General features: G+C 43.6%; 1 protein-coding gene across 1 annotated transcript in view; it reads right to left on the reverse strand.

Annotated features, from left to right (window-relative positions):
- LOC141016420 (kelch-like protein 25) overlaps window positions 1-11,526 on the reverse strand; it is a 34,605-nt gene extending 23,079 nt beyond the window's left edge. Inside the window, exon 1 of the mRNA XM_073490776.1 lies at window positions 11,442-11,526. The gene's annotated coding sequence lies outside the window, so the exon portion shown is untranslated. The remainder of the gene's footprint in view (window positions 1-11,441) is intronic.
- Window positions 11,527-12,127: the final 601 nt, after the last annotated feature.

Here is a 12,127-nt window from a genome sequence, read left to right on the forward strand (position 1 = left end):
TATAACTGCTGACTTCGCATTGTTGGCTAACTCAATCTGCTGCTGGGTAGCTTCAACACTGAGCTGCTACAGATAGCTCATGCGGTCAAAACTCAAACTCATAATTTCCAATCAGTTTAAAATACAACCACCACTAGTGGACAAGGCTGCCACACCTTCCTGCCCTCTTTGCTCTGGGAAAGGAACTCTCGAGCACATCCTGAGCAGCTGTCTGAAGGCCCTGGGTGATGGTCGCTACCGCTGGCAAGCTCGAATCACTATGCAGAGTTGATGGACAATCTGGGTGGGCAACTGAAGTTCCCGGCACACATCGCAGTGACATCTTTGCAATCAGACTTGCAATCTGTGAATAAGACACACTGTAAACAAGTCAGTTTAGGATGTTTATCAGCTCTACAGACCCTGTCAAGGACTTAACACTAAATGGGAAAATGATGTGCTCGGAAGGCTTGATTGTTCCACACGCATGTTGTGGCCAAATGATTGCTGAAGCCGCTGAACTCTCATTGTTGCATGATCAGGACTAAGTAGGCGGACAGACACATGCAAACCGCCACAAGTGCTGTCACAAGTGAGGCTTATTTAGTGTCTGGGCAGATATTAGAGATTTATAGCGTGTATTATATGCTTTGAAGCTACATTGTTTGTAAGTTTGTGGACCTCAAGAGTCTTTTCTGCTTCTGTGCTTGAAATATTATTGATTACTGATCAATTTGCTAACAATAATAAATTCAATTAAAGCTGCAAGCAGCGATGAACGGGCCCTCGCAGGCCACGCGGGTCGGGCCGTGCTGCTGTCGGGGCGTGCTCCTTACCCGGACCCATTGCCCCGTTATTGTGCGCGCATGTCTTAACTGATAGCCAAAAAGTGGTTTTGTGTTGATAATAGCGCCACCTGCTGGTGATATTTGGTGTGTGAGTTACAGATGCCAGTCTATACCGGCCCAATCAGTTTCATATCCATAAGTGTTATGGTGTGGGCACAGTGCCAATTATAAAATGAAACTGCCACCAGAGCGCCACCTAGTGTCAGATCGGTAACACCTTCGTCAGCTGTCCTCAGGAGGCCATTGGCAATCAGTGTACCAAGTTTCGTGTTAATCTGACCAACCGATGTCGAGATATAAAATACTTCAATTTAAATAGCGCCACCTAGTGGTCATGGGCCAAGATTTTGCACAGAGCCTTAGGGGCTCATGGGGAAGTAGTATCTACAGTTTCATGTCATTTGGACACACCAATGTGGAGATATGCAACACTTCCTGTTTTGACTCGAGTCCACAGGAAGTTCTTATTTAATAACTTGAGTGTTCTTTGGCGTATCAAAATTCTTTTAATAACTTTTTGTCAGAAGGGTCCACTGATGCTGTGTGCAAAGTTTGGTGAAAATCGGTGAAATTGCCTGGGAGGAGTTCGAAAAAGTAGGTTTGCGACATTTCGCGAGCTAGCGGAAAAAAACCCTAGGCGCAAATGGGCGTGGCCTATATCAGGAGATTCAGCAAGATTCACTGAACGCGTGGATATAAGGTTTTTGAATGTGCGACAAAGTATGTGGGAGTTATTAGGCAAAAACGGTTTGTGTTGATGATAGCGCCACCTGCTGGTCGTTTTTGGTGTGTGAGTTACAGGGGCCGGTCTACACCACCCCTGTCAATTTCATATCCATAAGTGTTATGGTGTGGGCACAGTGCCAAATATAAAAAGAAACTGCCACCAAAGCGCCACCTAGTGTCAGATCGGTCACCCCTTTGTCAGCTATCCTCAGGAGGGCATTGGCAATGAGTGTACCAAGTTTTGTGTTAATCCGACCAACCGATGTCGAGATATAAAATAGTTCAATTTAAAGAGCGCCACCTAGTGGTCATCAACCAAAATTTAGCACAGAGCCTTAGGACCTCATGAGGAAGTAGGATCCTGAGTTTGACGTCATTTGGACAAACCAATGTGGAGATATGCAACACTTCCTGTTTTGACTGTAATCTACAGGAAGTTGTTATTTAATAACTTGAGTATTCTTTGGAATATCAAAATTCTTTTAATAACTTTTTGTCAGGAGGGTCCACAGATGCTGTGTGCAAAGTTTGGAGCAAATTGGTGAAATTGCCTGGGAGGAGTTCGAAAAAGTAGGTTTGCGACATTTCGCGAGCTAGCGAAAAAACACGATAGGCAAAAATGGGCCTGGCCTATATCAGGAGATTCAGCACAATTCACTGAACGCGTGGATATAAGGTTTTTGAATGTGCGACAAAGTATGTGGGAGTTATTAGCCAAAACGCACTTTTCTTGATTGTAGCGCCACGTAGTGGTGGAAATTCACAACGACAACAGATTATAAAATTTTTCACGAAGCCTAATGACTTTGCCAAATAAACTCGAGTTTTCATTCACATTCAGGCAGTGAAAAATGCGATCATTTTGGACGAAGGAATAAAATAATAATAATAATAATAATAATAATAATAATAATAATAATAATGATAATAATAATCATTCGAAAAACAATAGGGACCTCGCAGGTTCCCTGCTCGGGCCCTAATTAAAGCTGCAAGCGGCGATGAACGGGCCCTCGCCCCACGTACGTCGGGCTGTGGCGCTGTCGGAGTGCGTGCAGCCAGATGTGTGCTTGCCCGTTGCCTGTGAAAATTTCCTACCTAACTGGAATCCGTGTCACTGAAAACACAACAGTGACATATTCAGTGACTTCCTGTGTCCAGTGGGTGGCGCTATAGATATGACACAGTATTGATGCAGAGACGTATTCAGGGTGAGCCCCTCTTGGACTGAGGGTATGTGGCCAAGAGGGTTTTTTGTGCGTCTGGTGATGATACATATGCGTACTGACTTTCGTTAATATGCGGAGCTTCAAGTTTGAAATATTCCAGGGGGCGCTATGGAGCCATTTGTTCACTTAACACAGTATTAATGCATAGACCTATTCAGTGACAACCCCTCTACATGTGTGACCAATTTGGTGTAGATGGGAAATTGTATGTTGAAGTTATAAGGACTTCCTGCGCGATGGCGAAGGATCGAAATTGACCACACCGCCACGCCCACCAAGCACAACGCAGGCTGTTGAAGGTATAAGGATGCTACTGAGTGAATGTGAAGTCTGTGGTGTTAAATCTGTAGGACGAATTAGTTAAAGTACAAGGCATAGACATATTGGGTCAGTACAGAATGGGAAAAGCCATAAGGGTCATTGAAATAAACCGCACCGCCACGCCCACCAAGCACAACGCAGGCGGTTGAAGGTCTGAGGATGCTACTGAGTGAATGTGAAGTCTGTGGTGTTAAATCTGTAGGACGAGTTAGTTAAAGTACGAGGCATAGAAAATGGGTCCATATAGAATGGAAAAGCCATAAGGGAGGCGTTAGGGGGCGCTACTGAGCTGTCGTTCCACGCCTGAGGGCAGTTATGGTATTGAATTAATGTACTCATGGGATAGAAGCTACATAGCAAATTTGGTGAGTCTGCGACCATCCTAAAGTCCCGAAAACAGTGTTGGAAAAACGAAAATCGTCACGCGCCATTCAAGATGACCGACTTCCTGTTACGGCAAAAATTCTGACAAAAATAATTCCTGGCTAAATCCTTGAGACGCATCAGTCCTGCGAATTTCATGATGATCCGAGAAGGTTTTTTGTCACATGACTCGACGTTAGGTGGCGCTATGGAGTCCCCTGGCCACACCCACCCCCAATCATGTTGAATTATCAAATTTTTCACCACATGTGACGTATGTTCCAAGTTTGGGGAGTTTTGGGGTATCTTCAGGCCGCCAAAAATGCAATCTTGGGGAAGGACAAAAAAGAATAATAATAATAATAATAATAATAATAAATAATCCGAGCAAATTCAATAGGGCCTCGCACGAGATTCGTGCTCGGGCCCTAATAAATAATCTGAGCAAATTCAACAGGGCCTCGCACGAGATTCGTGCTCGGGCACAATTATATTGTACAGAGCAGTTTTCGTATGCTTTGTGATAATTGCTGGTTGTGATGGTCAGTGCTCATATTAATTTCCTTCACTGTTTCTGTAATTTTAAATATCTTATTAATATTTACATTTAAAGTGAACCAGAAACACCCAACGAACCCAGGAAAAATCACTGATGATGTGTCCCAGCGCAGTGTTTCCCCTATATGCACCTAGCAGCGGTGGACCGCCACTGCTGAAATATGACCGCTGCTGCTGAATTTATTTTTTTTAACGAGGAGAGAGGAGAGGTGGAGAGTGGGCTCAGTCTTGTCTCTTTAGACTAGACAAGATGGCGGCGCGCATGAGTGCAGCGGCTCTCTAGTTCGGTATATCTGTTGTGTGTTTTGTTTGTCTATGTTCCCAAGTCTGAGTCAAGCAGACTGTGTGTATAGCTGACAAGACTTAATCGACATTGGATTACATTACAATACCGCCATCACATGCGACTTCTGGAGAGCCCACAACATCCCGTTAAACATCTCCAGACCACCAGGGTCGCCGTGGATTACCAGCTGGCCCAGCAGGCAACGGAGGCGGCGGAGAGAGTGAAAGCAGAAGCGAGGATGCCGGTCAGGTCTACTAGCCAGGCTTAGGAAACAACTGCACAAGCCTACGCTACCGAGCATCTTCCTCACCAACGCCAGATCCATCACTAAAAAAATGGATGAACTGGAGCTGCTCATCGCCTCAAACCGATCTGTCCGGACCTGCTGTGTGAGTATTATAACAGAAAACTGGCTACACCCGCGCATCCCGGACACCGCAGTACAGCTAGCAGGCTGCACAAGCTACCGGCAGGACAGAGGCAGTGAGTCGGGGAAGAGCAGAGGAGGGGGTCTCTGTATCTACTTAAACAACAACTGGTGTTCCAACAGCAGGATTGCTGCTCGACATTGCTGTCCTGATCTTGAAGCCCTCTCAGTGGCATGCAGACCCTTCTATCTACCCCGAGAGCTAAGTGTAGCTACCATCACTGCTGTTTACATTCCCCCCGATGCTAATGCTAGCATAGCCCTTAGCCTCCTCCTGGCTATTGTAAACAAACAACAGCGAGCACATCCTGACGGCATACACATTGTAGCTGGCGATTTCAATCAGGCAAACTTAAAAGCTGTTCTCCCCGACTTCTACCAGCATGTGACCTGTGCAAAAAGAGGGAATAATACTCTGGATCATGTTTATTCAAAAATAAAGCATGCCTACAGAGATATTACTCTCCCACACCTCGGCCAGTCAGACCACCTTTCCCTGCTGATGCTCCCTGCTTATATCTCCCTCATCAGATCAACAAAGCCAAGTATCAAAAACATCAAAACTTGGCCAGAGGGCGCTTTGTCTCAGCTGTAGGACTGCTTTGAACACACTGTCTGGGATCTATTTGACCAAGGTGACCTGGAGGAATACACAGAGACTGTGCTCTTTTACATCAAGTGCTGTGCTGACAACGTCACAGTTGAAAAACGAATTTGGGTTTTTCCTAACCAGAAACCCTGGATGTCAAAGGAGGCCCAGATGCTCCTGAAAAACCGCAACACTGCCTTCAGGTCAGGCGACAAGGCACTGTACAGCACCGCCAGAGCCGACCTAAAAAGAGACATCAGGGAGGCAAAGATAGCCTACAAGAAGAGGATCGAGGACCACCTGAGTCACAGCAACCCAAGGCAAGTATAGCAGGGGATTCAGCACATCACCGACTACAGAGGCAACAGCAACAACAACTCTGCACATGCAGATGCCTCAGTGGCTGAACAGCTAAACAGTTTCTTCGCTCGCTTTGAAATTAATAAGCCTACTACAGTGTCACCCCACCTCCAGCCTTTACCACCCACACACTCACACTGCAGGAACAGGAAGTGAGGCGTATGCTGAGGTCAGTCAAACCAAGGAAGGCTGCTGGACCTGATGGAGTACCAAGCAAAGTACTCCAGGCATGTGCTGATCAGCTCGCTGGGATCTTCACCAAGATCTTCAACATCTCCCTGTCACAAGCCATCGTACCCTCATGCCTAAAATCAGCCACCATCATCCCTGTTCCCAAGAAGCCCGTCTCTGAGGACCTGGGTAACTTGATTATGAAATGCTTTGAGACACTGGTCCTGCATCACATCAAGGCAAGACTGCCTCCGTCACACAATCCACATCAGTTTGCTTACAGGGCAAACAGGTCCACGGAGGATGCAATCGCCATCGCAACCCACACAGCACTGACCCACCTGGAACATCCAGACAGCTACGTGAGGATGCTCTTCATAGACTTCAGCTCAGCATTTAACACGATCATACCGGACATCTTATTCCATAAACTTCTGGACTTGGGCCTCTCCTCCTCCATCTGTGCCTGTGTCAAGGACTTTCTCACTAATCGACCTCAGTGTTTCAGACTTGGCCCCCACATCTCCTCCTCTATCTCCCTAAGCACCGGCACGCCTCAAGGCTGCGTGCTGAGCCCAATGCTCTACTCCCTGTACACCCACGACTGCATACCAGCCCATCCCTCAAACATCTCAGGAGGAGACGAAACAGCATACAGGGATGAGATAAAGTGCCTGGCAGCGTGGTGTTCATTAAACAACCTCTCACTGAACACCACAAAAACAAAAGAGATCATCACAGACTTCAGGAGGAAATGCGTCGTCGTCCCGGCCCCGCTCTGCATAAATGGAGTCAGCGTGGAGAGGGTACCTCCGAGGACCTCTCCTGGTCTGCCAACACCTCAGCCACCATCAAGAGAGCACAACAGAGACTCTACTTCCTCAGAGTACTCAGGAGGAATGACACAGAGAAGAAGCTGATGGTGTCCTTCTATCGGGCGACCATCGAGAGTCTGCTGACATACTGCATCACAGTGTGGTACGAAGGCTGCACTACTGCAGACAAAAAAGCTCTGCAGAGGGTTGTCAAAACAACAGAACGGATCACTGGCTGCCCTCTCTCCTCTCTGAAAGACATTGCTCTGTCCCGCTACCTCAGCAGAACTAAAACAATAACCAGTGACTCCACACATCCCGGCCACCACCTCTTTGAACTTTTGACCTCTGGCAGACGTTTAAGAACAATCAAAACACGCACCAACAGATACAGAGACAGCTTCTGTTCAACGGCCATCCACACACTCAACACTAAAAAGCACTGACAATACATTTCAGCACCACTGCATATTTGCACAATATCTGCACAATACATATTTTTTTAATTTAGACATATATTCTTAACAGAACTTAGAACTCAAGATTTTCGCTAAAACCGTAGATTTACATACATATATATATATTTTTTATTATTTATTATATCATTCTCATATGTTTTTATGTCATGTCCTGTATTGTATGCACCGACTGAGATGCAACTGTGATTTCATTGTAAGCTGAGCCTACAATTACAATAAAAGCATTCTATTCTTTTCTATTCTTTAGAAACTAACGTTATATCATTTTGCGCTATGGACGCTTCATATCCAGGTCAATCACACACCTGTTTGAAACAATTTTATTTATGAAAATAAAGCTACATATATATCATCCAGATATACCATTACCGCCACGCTAAACTCCGCTATTCCGTGCCGTGCCGTGCTGCGCCGTCTCTCAGCATAAAACGGAGGTAACGTTAGCACCAGGTTTGGAGAAGGTGCAATGAGAAACTTTGAGCTTACTTGATAATGTCAGCACAACGATTTTAACAAGCACCAGGTAGATGTCAACCATGAAGCAAGCAACACTGATCACGGATTCAGGATTATCATTCGCCGAAGGGAAAACAGTCCTGCAACTTCACGTGACTCACACAGTAACATTACAGCAAACGCAGTCATTTGATAGAAATAGCAAGGAAACACATAGGCCTATAGGCTTCACTGTGAAATAAACAACATTTGGAAGATCCATCTTCTACATCTACAAAGACTGTAGGTATTCCACATGCACCGTTTGTTTACTTTTTCCTGGAGCGGGCCTTATGCTGCATTCCAGACAAAATCAGAGGTCAGAATTTCCCAGTTGAAATTTCCGATTTCTGACCTCCAAGCTTTCCAGATGCATGCCATTCCCATTGTTGTGTGGCGTCAGATAACTGATTCTCCGTGAAGTCGGGGTAGATGGATTTGTGCCGAGTTCACAAGTAAGGACTCCGACTTTGAGTGGCGTTCCAGTGTACTTTTTCTAGTAGGAGGTCGGAAAATTCCTACTGTACGAACGCAGCATTACTATGCGCAAGGGCCACTGTGACACGCGAAAGCTGTCAGATATTAACGTTAGCCTACATAGTATTTGGATAATATTCCCTTAAATAAACGTGATAAATGTAAGTTATTTCATCATCGAAAATGTCATTTCATTTAAGTAAATTAACACTGTTAGATAAATGGTTAGGTAAATTTGGTGATGCAAGTTAATTCTGAAAAAACGAGTTATGAATGAATAATTGTTATGTTACAATACTGTTATGTACTTAAGCCTAAAGAGCCCCTCTGGTGCCGGCAGACACATAGAAACCTCCCGGCAGGGTGCACTTTGCGCTTTGCTTTTGCATGCGGGCAAACACTCACCTCCACTGCTATAACTCCATCCTAGGGGAAACACTGCAGCGCATTCATAGGATGTATCACTCACCTGAAATAAAACTTGGGAGAGACTGACTGACATGTGATGTGCATTGTTACTAGAAATATTACTGATATTATCTCTAGAAGTGAATGATTTAACTGGCAGAACTGAAATGACTAATGATTTTTAGTTATTACAGCTTGAGTAAAGTACCGAAAAAAGGTACCGTTGGGTGCCGGTATTGAATTCCACGTACGGCTATCGGGACCGGCATCAGTTCAAATGTGAACAGTACCCAACCCTACTAAAACTATCCCCATGTGGATTAATGATGCGGTAGAAAAACTCAGAGGATGCACTGATGTTACCAACTGGGATGCATCCTTTGAAGGATGCAATGAGGACATTGACCCCCTTACTGACTCACTCACTTCATACCTGTAGTTTTGCACAGAATCTGACATCCCAGCAAAAACTGTAAAGGTGTTTTCAAACAACAATCCAGGGATCACAAAAGAACTAGAACAAGCTCTGGTCCAAAAGAAATATGCATTTTTACAGGAAAATCTGAATTAATTGATTTCCACGAAAAAGGAAATACAGTGCAAAATAAGGAGTGGAAAATGTGAATAATAGAGAAAGGTGGAGGAGAAGTTTTCCTGTGGTAATATAAGAGAGGCAGGCCACTCTACCATACAGGCCTGATTGGTGGAGTGCTGCAGAGATGGTTGTCCTTCTGGAAGGTTCTTCTCTCTCCACAGAGAGATGCTGGAGCTCTGTCAGAGTGACCATCGGGTTCTTGGTCACCTCCCTGACTAAGGCCCTTCTCTCCCGATTGCTCAGTTTGGCTGGGCGGCCAGCTCTAGGAAGAGTCCTGGTGGTTCCAAACTTGATGGAGGCCACTGTGCTCATTGGGACCTTCAATGCTGCAGAAATTTTTCTGTACCTTCCCCAGATCTGTGCCTCGATACAATTCTGTCCCGGAGGTCTACAGACAATTCCTTGGACTTCATGGCTTGGTTTGTGCTCTGACATGCACTGTCAACTGTGGGAACTTATATAGACAGGTGTGTGCCTCTCCAAATCATGTCCAATCAACTGAATTTACCACAGGTGGACTCCAATCAAGTTGTAGAAACATCTCAAGGATGATCAGTGGAAACAGGATGCACCTGAGCTCAATTTTGAGTGTCATGGCAAAGGCTGTGAATATTTAATTTTAAATATTAATATTAATTTTTTCTTTTATTTTTAATAAAGTTGCAAAGATTTCAAACAAATGTCTTTCACGTTGTCATTATGGGGTATTGTTTGTAGAATTTTGAGGAAAATAATTAATTTAATCCATTTTGGAATTAGGCTGTAACATAACAAAATGTGGAAAAAGTGAAGCGCTGTTAATACTTTCCGGATGTACTGTATATCCCGTATTTAGCAGCATCTAGCAGTGAGTTTCTTGATTGCGACACTCACTCGCTCATCCATCCCTTTTCAAAGACGGAGAAGCGATGGCCTTCATGGACGGACTCCGCAACAACAGCATTGAGTACTACCAATAGTTCAAAAATAAATCAGTAAACCAATATAAGATTGTACGTCAGCTAGACTAGACAGCTTTTTTCAAGTCAATCGTGTGAGGATATACACGATGAAACAAAGAGAAGTGGCGTGATCAACTAAAAGGTTTCACAAACACTTGCAATTAATTATATAATACATTGGTAACGCTGAAGAAGGCCTAGGGCTGACATGCATCAGTTTCTGTCTACTGCTGTGCATTATTAATAAGTATTATATACTTAATTGCAAGTGCTAATGACTTTTTGTTATTTTAGGATAGTCATGATCATCTCTATTCAGGACTATCCCTTTAGTGAGAATTCACCATGACTAATTTACTGTGGATTTTTTTGTGTGTGTGTTCTGTGATAAAATATTTGATTTTCCCTTCTCTAATATGCGTCTTAAAATGCATGGATATGCAAGTGCGTGGTGCCAGTATACATGTATAGGCTCTATGTATGCGCAAGTGAACTATATTCAAAGCTGGCCTAACAAGCTCCTCATACAAAAGACCGTGTCGCTCCAGCTACATCAACAACTGATACATATAAGTGTACAGCTTTGTATAGCTTGTGTAAGTAACTTAAATGCATGTAAATCCAACATTTAATTGTTAACCAGTACTGTTGCAAAATCTGAGATTAACGTTATTAAGTTTTGAAATCTTACAAGAAGAAGCCAGGTAAAAGGGGGTACCAGCGACGATGGACTTCATACCATGAATTAAATGGGTGAAAAATCACGCTTAACTGATACAGTGGCGTACACAAGGGAGCCTTCGTTTTAAAATGAATTTGATGTAACGTATACTAATTAATTCAAACTGTAAACAATCTCCGGCGTCCGAAATTTCCTAGCACTAGTTAGCTTTCAAGCTAACTGAATAACTTGCTCACTGCATCCGACAGAAAAGTATAACTTGCTCTCATTGAATTCGACCAACATTTATTGCGTTTGGTTGTGGTTAACGTTAGGTGTGACGCTTACTATGTTGTTGATGTACTTTCAGATAGAGCCGCCCTTATTTTCAATTGGAAACAAACAAGTTCAGATGTAGCGAACTATGTTACATGCAACAAACGAGGTTAAGCTAACGCTAGCTCAGCCACGAACCACTTAGGCTTATCATAAATTAGCCTGGAAAAATGAAACACTAGCAAGTATCGACAATACAAAACGTAAATCTAAATTTAATGGTGCTTTGAGGAGTATACACAGTGTAACTTTATGTGATTCCCGGAAGTGGTTAATTACTGAAAAGGCTATTTTTTTCTGAGAATAGTTATGCGATTACACTTAAATCTGCATCTGTTTTAATAAGACAAACAAACAAAACAGGCTGTTTTACTTACATGTATAATATGTGCAGATGTAGAGTTAATTCCACGGTGTGGAGAAAAACATCATATTCCTGTGGCAGGACCTCCAGTATCTCCGACCATCCCTGCCTATCCTTTAGATTTTGGAAGGAAACTCTTTAAACTGCACTAGCACCACTAACCAATGGTTTTGGTTTCATCGTGATTGACGTCTTTCTAACCAGTTTCTCTTTGTCAACCATATGCCGGGGCTTCCCTCTCAGCCAATAAAATGAGAGTGGGAGGGATTTTAACGGCTTTGCCGAACGAGACCAACTATTGCTTATTTAACAAAATGTAAAGGGTTCAGGCTAAGTCCTGGTAAATGGGACAACTGTGCTACCTGCTGTTATAAATTTGTACCTGCATTGAGTGGTAAAAGCATTTTTTCTCTCTTTAAAGGTTCGTGTATTTTGACCAAGGTACGTTTTATCAGTCTGTTTTCTGGGAATAATTGACACAAGCAGAAACCATAAACAAGCCGTCTTTTCGTTTTTTCGCAAAAAACGAAAATCAAAAGTCCAGCTCGTTTTTTTCGTTTTTTGGTTCTTACTTACAAAACGAATTTACCACTCAATATTTTGTTTCCGTCGGTGGGCGGGTCCTCTGATTGGCTAGTGTGCTTCCTTGCCCTGTGCTCTTCAAAATAAAAGTTCTTACGTTTGATAATGTCGACAAAA

This window comes from Pagrus major, chromosome 21 (genome assembly GCF_040436345.1).
Source record: "Pagrus major chromosome 21, Pma_NU_1.0".
NCBI lineage: Eukaryota > Metazoa > Chordata > Actinopteri > Spariformes > Sparidae > Pagrus > Pagrus major.